The 9,425-nt window shown below is 37.2% G+C and overlaps 1 pseudogene; it reads right to left on the bottom strand.

Annotated features, from left to right (window-relative positions):
* LOC134359591 (mucin-19-like) overlaps positions 1-8,993 on the bottom strand; it is a 16,873-nt pseudogene extending 7,880 nt beyond the window's left edge.
* Positions 8,994-9,425: the final 432 nt, after the last annotated feature.

The raw sequence follows: 9,425 nt of genomic DNA on the forward strand, positions 1-9,425 counted from the left end.
TGCCTCATGATCGGCTTATTAGACATTTGCATTAATGAACAGTGTATAGGTGTATCTAATAAAGTGGCCACTGAGTGTATTAAAACAACTCTTCAAAGTATTAAGATAAAAGAAATCTCTTGACATATCAGAGCAATGTTCAGTACAATGCTAAGGTCAGGTTGTGCTTTGTCCTGATCTGCATCTGTGTTAGCATCAGCAAAAGCAGAAATTGTCCTCTTTTATAATTCATTGATTATTAGAAAGTGTGATTCTTTGTGAAGATTCATCGAAGTATATATAATTTAATTGAAGCAACATAATGAAATGATTACTATTCTTAATTTTATAATGGAAACTCAATCTGGCAGGAAAAACATCTATAAAAAATGGAAACAAATTGTAATATTTGAAAACAATTAAGTACCTTCAAGAACTGCAGAATACTTTTTTCCAATGAAATGGCTTGAGCAAGTTTTTGCTGTTATTGTTCCACATGGCTGATAGTGCCAAATGCAGCCATCAGGGGTATTATAATATTCACAGAACACGGCTGAAGAATAAAAGATAAACAATTGTAATTTTAGCTCAGAGAAAATGAACATAATATCAGTCCTCTGTGGCATATAGTAAGTTTGTACGTATGTTAAATATATTGGTTTTTGATCTAGAGTGTTCAACGCTCATAATTTTGTCTGGACAATTACAAATACTCTGATAAATTTATTTTTGCTCCCAAATGTAAACCATGTTGAGTTATGAGGTAGATGAAGGAGAATTGTCAAGAGGAACAATAAAATTATTCTATAAGGCATCCTTCCTTACTTAATGCAGAGCAGTTGGATATTTCACTTGAGGAGGTGCTGAATGTGTTTTGTTTAATGATTGAAGGATGATAATTGTACAGTGATGGTGACCTGACTTTTTTGACAGGACTGGAGACACATTTGATACAAATGCTGCCAATCCTGAGGTGACTCATCAAACAGTAAACAAATAATGGGTCAGAAGTATTCTCCCAAACAAAATTAAGTAGAAGATAATGGACATTGTAGCAAAAATGACAGGGAATTAAAGAAGAAAACCCACTTTCATTTTTGGAATTACAAAATAACACAAGTTTCAAACAGCAGCAATCATCAATAGGAAGAATGATGTGACTCTGTGAACCAATGTGCTCCACAGTCCATAAATTTGTGTTGATGAAGTTTTGTACCTTAAACATTTAGACTTACGGCATAGATCTGGAGTTCTCCAGCGAATACAAACATCAGCTTTGTTACATGCTTCTGCATATACTGCAATAGCAGTGCACAAACCCAGATATTTTCCCTCCATATCACAGGCGCAAGCTTCTTGGACTCAAGCTTCATAATATGGAGTTGGGTCAACCTAGTGAGGAACCAGAGTGTCAGAAATAATGGCTGCATTTCTGAAATATTTTATTTCAGATTGAACAGGTACCTTACCATTTTATGACAAGCTTGAAAGATGGGACCAGTAATTATGCTGCACCTCTTTTGAGCCCAAGCTAAACAATATGGATTGTGTTCACAAGGGAATGTTCGATTTAATGCATTGGAACATGATCGCATAGACTTCCAACTGTTCCCAAACTCCACAAGGTTGGTCATCAAGGAATTCCCCTTTGTTGATAAATCATCTTCAAGGTCATCGTTGAAATTTCCACAAAGGCCACAAACTTTATTCTTGTGTAAGTAAGAGAAGCAAAAAAAAAACAATTACTATTCTAAAATCACCATTCGTTTTATTCCTTTTCCATAAATCATCAGAATGATCTCTTTTGGTACAATAAATAAACCACATAGGCACTTCTTGGTCCAGAAAGACCTATATACATGGAATAAATTAATGAATTAGTTAATTCTCAACCTCGTCCTTGATCTTTCAGAGTTCCTTGTTCCAGGAGCACAGAGTTTGCCATTCCAAAATGACTACAATCATAGAAACATCAAGTCTCTTATATCACAACTGCAATCAAAGACATTAGTTATGAAGGCCTGTGCAGCAAGTTTAGGTTGCAAATAAACAAATTCTTTCATCCTTTCATTCGTCATTGCTCATAGATTAGTGTGTTGAAAATTCTGCTTTCAAAAGATTGATGAATCCTCCAAAGAGGGTTTTTGGGACATTCTGGATTGATTAATTAATCCATTGGCTAATGGTCTTCACCATAATAACTGTGTAACAACTTTTATATGGACAGTTTAATGACAAAATCAAATAAAACATATTTTGAATATAAATTGGAAATAAACTGCCTAATGTATAACTTTAGGGATGGGCAATAAATGCTGACTTAGCTGGCAATGCCCACATCCCATAAATGAATAAATTAAAAAAAAATTAAATGGAGAATAATTTGAGATTGCATTGTCTGTTTCAATTCGACTTCACTGTCTTCATTTGCAGCTAACTTCGTACAAATATTTGCTGTTTATTGTTCATCTCCTCATAGTTTTAAGCCAACCCTTAACATGAAATGTCACTCTTCTTATTTGTAATTCAAAATTTTTACACTAACAGCTTCCTGTAACTAAATACTGCAGATGCTTGAAAATAGCTGGCATTAAAGGGGTATATGTATATATTTTTTAATAATTTCCTGTATTTTTTGCTTTCAGCTAAATGAAAAACTTTTTCATGGAGAATTTTTGCTTAACATATTACTGATTAATAATAGAACTTGGGCAAGCCTCTTGCTCCACCCATGTGTCAGTTTTGCTTTCCCACTTTGCCTTTCCCAGCTTCTTGAACTTTTGAGCGGGGATTGTTCTTGCAAACATCTCCCATCAGTAATGAGCTAGAACATCTCCTTAGGAGTTTTCAGCTTTAGGATTATGTTCAGTGAAAATTTTTAAAAAGCTGCTAGACATCTGAAATACAAACACAAAATTCTGTAAATACTCAACAGTTCAAGAGGCATCTGTGGAAAGCAAAACTTTTAATGTGTCTGATCAGAGACACTTCAGTGTGTTAAAGATGGAATTTTGACCTGAAATGGTAACTTTTTTTTTGCTGTATACAGATGCCACCTGACGTACTGAGTTTTTTTCCAGTAATTTTTGCTTTTATTTCAAGTTCGCATTATTTATTCCAAGTTAAACAAATCCCAATATCTATCAAAATGTCAAAAAATACATTCTTAGAAATTTGCAGTTGCATAATAATGCTTTATTTAATATTGTGATCATGAAAATTGATGATTCAATAATTGATGCATGATAGTAATAATCTCTAGGACATGATTCACTGTTTTTAGAATTTGACAGGACACTTCTGTCATGTGACTCCATGCTATTTCTATGTCAGAGCCACATAAGAGGATATTAACAGACCTCCCCAGGCTAAAACAGGGTTCTGCTTTTATGAACTGGTCATAATCTAGACAGTTCACAAGTCAGCACTGCAGCACGAAATGAGCTCACGCATGGCAGAAGATGCTGTAGATGCTAGTAAGTACATCTAAATGCTCACAGGGATGTACAGGGTATACCTCAAGTCAGGTGTTTGGAAGCTGAGAAGGACCTTTAGTTCCTAAGCAAAGCTCCTACTGGACACATCTAGGACTAATATGTTTGCCTACCATTTTGCTGTTCCAAGAAGCCTGAATGAAAGTGAGATAATTAATAAAATCTATCCCACTCCTTGCCAAATTTAATGTACCACTCCAATGCCTCCAATCTCCAGGAGGACCCGGAACCTCTGATCTATATAACCTCACCTTGACGTAATGATCCTTTCCCAGCATATTTGCCAGTCTCTGTTAATCCCTCATCCACTTCTGCATAACAGTGTCAAACTGATGCCTTCCTTTTCTGCTTGCTGGCATGCTAGTGTGACAGGCTTCCTCTCTTCATGAATACTGCTGCTCCACACTCCCTTTACAAACTATTATCCCACTGAAGGCAGTGATCAATGTCTGATCAATTACTGATCAATGTCATCAATGAACAAAAAATTTGGGAACCAAATTTTATAATTGCTTACTAGCCCACTAAGTAAGTGAAAATCTTATCCCACAATTCCAATTTACTCCTATTTTTGATCCAATGCTGCAGATCTTCAGCACATATTTCCATCATTTATCCTCAAACTCTGACCTGTCTGTTCAAGCTGTGGTTCTGTGCTCTTCAAACAAGCAGAAGTTAAGGAAATGTTTTATTTTTAACCCTACATACCTTCCATCTAGGATCCAATGTAACTGAAAATCTTGTATGTTTGTCCCATATCACAGTGATCCCATTGGAAAATGTCAAGACTAGGTAGAGTCCAACAGTGTGAACCGTGTATGATTTACCTGTGCACTGGTTACTGCGAAGCGACACTTCACTCACACCACTTTCACTTAGCAGAATTATTTCCTTTTCCTGTCAGAATACATTTGAAAATAGGTCAGTTTATCACATGCTTAATAATTTTCTTAGAGATAGATGTGAAGATCATTTTTCAAAATACCAGAGATTGAATATTTTAGTTGTTAAGAACCAAGCACATATACCTCAAATAAGATTCTGATATTTCTTGAACACGTAACTCCTTTTTCATAGCAGGAAACACTTTCTGTCAGTATTTGGAATGTGCCAGTTTCCTGTAGACATTGATCCTAAAATTAAGATAACTTGTATGAATTTGTGCAGCAGAATTGCAATCTATAATCTAGGATGGCACCACCAGTTCAATAATTCCAGTATAATAATAATTATGACAATTACATTTATCTTCATAATTCACTGCACTCAAGAAAATATAAGGTCAAAGGTGGGAGAAAAAGCAAGATCATATTAGGAGTTCTTGGAACCCTGTGCATCAAATGGTCATCAGCACTTTCAAAGGCATTAAAATGTTTGCTGAAGAACACTTCATACTTTAGAACCTGTTTGATACTATATTGTTCAGTTTTGCCTGGTCTTCTCACTTACATCCCTGATTGCACTCAAAAACATTTGTGCTAATGTCAAAGCCAAAACTGAGTTCATTGTCATATGCACAAGTAGATGTATGCACAACTGCAATAAACTTACTCACTTGTGGCAGCTTCATTGGCACAAAGCACTAGAGACACAACATTCTCAAGAAAAAAATAAGTTAAACTAAATTATGCAAAACAATACAACAAGGAATACAACTAGAACAAAAAAAAACAGAGTCCATCATAGTACAAAATGTTCATGATGTCGCTATACTGAAGTACTGTTGAGGGTTGTGGGTCACTGCGTAGGTCTAAATGATCATTTCTATCTCAGAACATCTGAGACAATTCATATTTCTAAAACACAATCTGATGTGCTGCTGCAGGCTTGTAATCTCACATGTAATAATTTCAAAGTCTGAAATTCTTTGAAATTGTGATGTGAATAGGCAAAAATATAAACGTTGCAATCATGCATTGCTCCCTCTCCTCTAATAGCTAATTGCAACAAGAACCAATGGTCAGTCATGTTAAAGTGCAAAATACCTGACATTATCTTTCCATTCTACGTGAATATATTACCCTTTAAAGAACATCTCAAATAAGTACTTCAATGAAATATTTTACATTCTGACCAGAAACCACTATTACAATAAAGAATATAGTTTTGGATACTCTATCTATGTGAATGTGGAAACGGTTGGAAACAGTGTAAAAGACTTCTGATATAAATTGAATATCATTTTATTACTGATTACACATTTGATATGATTCAAAGGATCTCACCACATGCCAACTGCAAATTAGTAGTGTATTTGATGTCCAATCATCTGTGTGCAACCCCTAGATACTGTACAATGCTGAGCAGGTGGTTTTCCCTTCTTTTTTTAACCTTAATTTCAAGATAATGAAATAGTTACAATTTCAGCCACTGTGACCCATTCACATAGTAAATTGCCAGTACTTAGCCATAACTTTTTCCAAGTAATTTTTTTTTCAGCGAAGGTCAGGTCTGAAGCATTAATCTGTATATTTGCAATTAACAAAATAAATGGTAATAGCCATATTGAATGTGAATTGTACCTCAACAAAGATATATTCACAGTTTCCATCAAAACTGTATCGTTTTCCATCAAAGGTTATGTATTGCCCATCTCCGTAAACATGGCAGGTCTTTGGACATGGATCATTGGTACATTTCCAAGTTCCACCTTTGCATTTGCTGTAATTTGGAGCACAAAGTAATGACTTTCTATAATCCTCAAACCACCCGCCAATCTGCTAATTAAATTTGCTGACGATACGACATTGATTGGTCTTATCTCAAATAATAATGAGGCAGCCTGCAGAGAAGAAGTTATTACCGTGGCACAGTGGTGTCAAGAAAACAACCTCTTCCTCTGTGTCACAGAAACAAAGGAGCTGCTGTGGACTACAGGAGGAATGGAGACAGGGTAACCCCTATTGACATTAATGGATTTGGAGTTGAGAGGGTGAACAGCTTTAAGTTCTTCAGCATACACATCGCTGAGGATCTCATGCGGTCTGTACCAGCTATGTGGTGAAAAAAGCACAACAGCAGCTCTTACAACTCAGACAGTTGAAGAAGTTTGGCATGAGTCCCCAAATCCTAAGGACTTTCTACAGGGGCACAATTGAGAGAATTCTGACTGGCTGCATCACTGCCTGGTATGGGAACTGTACTTCCCTCAATTGCAGGACTCTGCAGAGAGTGGTGCAGACAGCCCAACACATCCGTAGATGTGATCTTTAGGACATTTAAAGAGAGAGGTGTGTAAAAAGGGCCTGAAGGATCACTGGGGACCCAAGTCACCCCAACCACAGACTGTTCCAACTGCTACCATCTGGGAAGCGGTACCGCAGCATAAAAGCCAGGACCAACAGGCTCCAGGACAGCTTCTTCCACCAGGCCATCAGACTAATTAATTCACGCTGATACAATTGTATTTCTATGTTATATTGACTGTCCTGTTGTATATACTATTTATTACAGATCACTATAAATTGCACAGTGCACATTCAGATGAAGATGTAATGTAAAGATTTTTACTCCTCATGTATGTGAAGGATGTAAGAAATAAAGTCAATTCAATTCTCTGCTGTTGGTCTCATATTAATTAGTGGTTTTATTTTATTTCACTTTGTCTAAGCTCACCATGTATTGCAGTCACTTTTGATTGTTTCTCCGGGCAAAAAGGTTTCACCTCCAAATAAACAAGGACATTGGGACGGTGCAATGCATCTTCCACTGGAGTCTTCGACCAATCTGTTTGGGCAGACACAGCCAGGGACACATGGTTTTGGCTTTATAAATAAAGGAGAAAGCATTTTATCAATTGGCTGAGCTAGCAATAAGTGGTATAGATGGACACCATGTATGCATAATTGTCATATAGTTAAAATATACCTCCAAAATTATCCATGTAAATATCCTGTACTGAGATTGCATAGAACTGTACTCTCCCTTCTTTAGAAACAAGAGAATATAATTCTAGATAGCATTTATCAGACCCACTTCTTGACAAAGACAGATATCAGCAATGAAATTCACCCTCAATGCACAAGCATAGCCTTTGGTGAAGAGCAAGACTAGATCTGACACAAACCTTCTGGCCAACCAAACATTGGTGATCCCTGCAAAATAACAAATTGCTGGAATGCAATGGATCAAGTGGCGTCTGGGGATGAAAAATGGATGTGTCAAAGTTTTGGTTCTTGACCATCTTGACAGGGGAAAAGTGGGGAGAAGAGGAACATTGGCCAGTTCTTTGAAAACTGAGAGAGGTGGTGTGGGACAGTAATGGTAGCTGACAGGTTGAACCATATGAGGGGGAAATGATGGGCAAATAGAGCTGAGACATGGAGAAGAGGGAATAGAAAATGTAAAAGGATGGAAAAGGTGAAAAGGTGAACAATAAGTGCTAACTATGCATCCCTCTCTCTCTCTCTCTCTCTTCCCCCCATCTCTCTATATCTCTCTCTCTGTCTTTGTCTATTTCTCTAATACTTTCACTATCTCTCTGTCTGCCTGTCTCTCTCCCTCCTACCCTCCCTCTATTTCCCTCACTATCTCTCTGTCTCTCTCTCACCCGCTCCATCCCTCCCTCTCTGTAATTCCCTGCAACAGAGATACAGAGGAGAGTGAGTGTGTGTGAGAGAGAGAGAGAAAGATGTTCCTTCCTTTTACCCTCCCCCTGCCCCTATCATTCTCTTTCTCATCTAATTCCACCTATCACAAATCAGCTTCTATCCCACTCCTCCCTTCATTTCTATATACAGGTCAGCTTTTCTCTCTCCTGTAGCTGAAGTTCCCCCTCTGCCGTACAGATCCTGAAATGTCAACACTTGCTTCTTATCCTCACAGATGCTTCTTAACTGATGTTCCCTCTAATTTGTAATGACCGCTGTGCACAAAAATCTTCTGCAGTGCAATTTGTTGTCCAGTGACAACAACATGTGTGCACTGAATAATTTCTTCAATAAAAACAGTATAAATAAGCCAGTCGTAAAATATGCTGACAAATCATCACAAACTCCACGTTGTCAACATCATCAGCATCAAAATCCAGAAAAAAGAAATGTGATTGTGTATGATGGTGGAATATACTTAACATGCCAACAAGGTAGAGGGTGACAACCTTTTGTACATAGTTCAACTTCCTTTGTGCACCAATGGTAAAAGATGTGCGAGCACACACATGCACATGCAATAGAGGGAACATTGTTCTTAACCTGAATTTTTTCATCTGTTTATTCTTGCTCCAGATTCTAGTACTGTGGTTTCTTGTTTTAGTCATGACCCTTACTCTCCTATATTTTTCCAAGACCTGGACTATCTATAGCACGTATCTCAAGGCAATAGAAAAAAACACTACCAAAGCCATTTCTGTAAAGTCTTCTAAATTAAAACTATAAGGACAGGCAGACCAACATCAATATCTTACCCTGGACCATTATTCACACCATTGAGGCCCTGCTTAATCTTGTTTGGCCACAATGAGCAAGTGACAATATTCATATGCCTGATGTCACATTGCTGCAACTTTGCAAACTCTTTCATGGGAACAGACTATGAGAATACTGTGATGTGCTCCTTGGACTCCTCCTTGGAAAAATGCAGCATGCCCACTGAATTATGGAAATCTCTGGCTCATAACAACTTGAAGTGAAGGTGCAGCAATTGAGAATGATATTGAAAACTTTGAAGCCATGGACCAGGAACACAGTGCATATGTCGGAAGGGGTGGATCACCTTACAAATCATCTGTCAGCACTGCCCATCTGTGTAAAAGTCTATGTTTCCCACATGGCCTCATTGACCATGTCAGAACCCAAAAAAAAAAACAAAGCAGTATTAAATTATCCTCGATCCTGAGGGATTGTGGAAGAAGATGAATATTGGAATGGATCCACATTTGTCTAATGGCAGATCCCTATTAACTTAAATGTTGAGCAGCTTGTTTAATAAATCTGATAATTTTTTAAAAATTCA

This window comes from Mobula hypostoma, chromosome 20 (genome assembly GCF_963921235.1).
Source record: "Mobula hypostoma chromosome 20, sMobHyp1.1, whole genome shotgun sequence".
Taxonomy (NCBI): Eukaryota; Metazoa; Chordata; class Chondrichthyes; order Myliobatiformes; family Myliobatidae; genus Mobula; species Mobula hypostoma.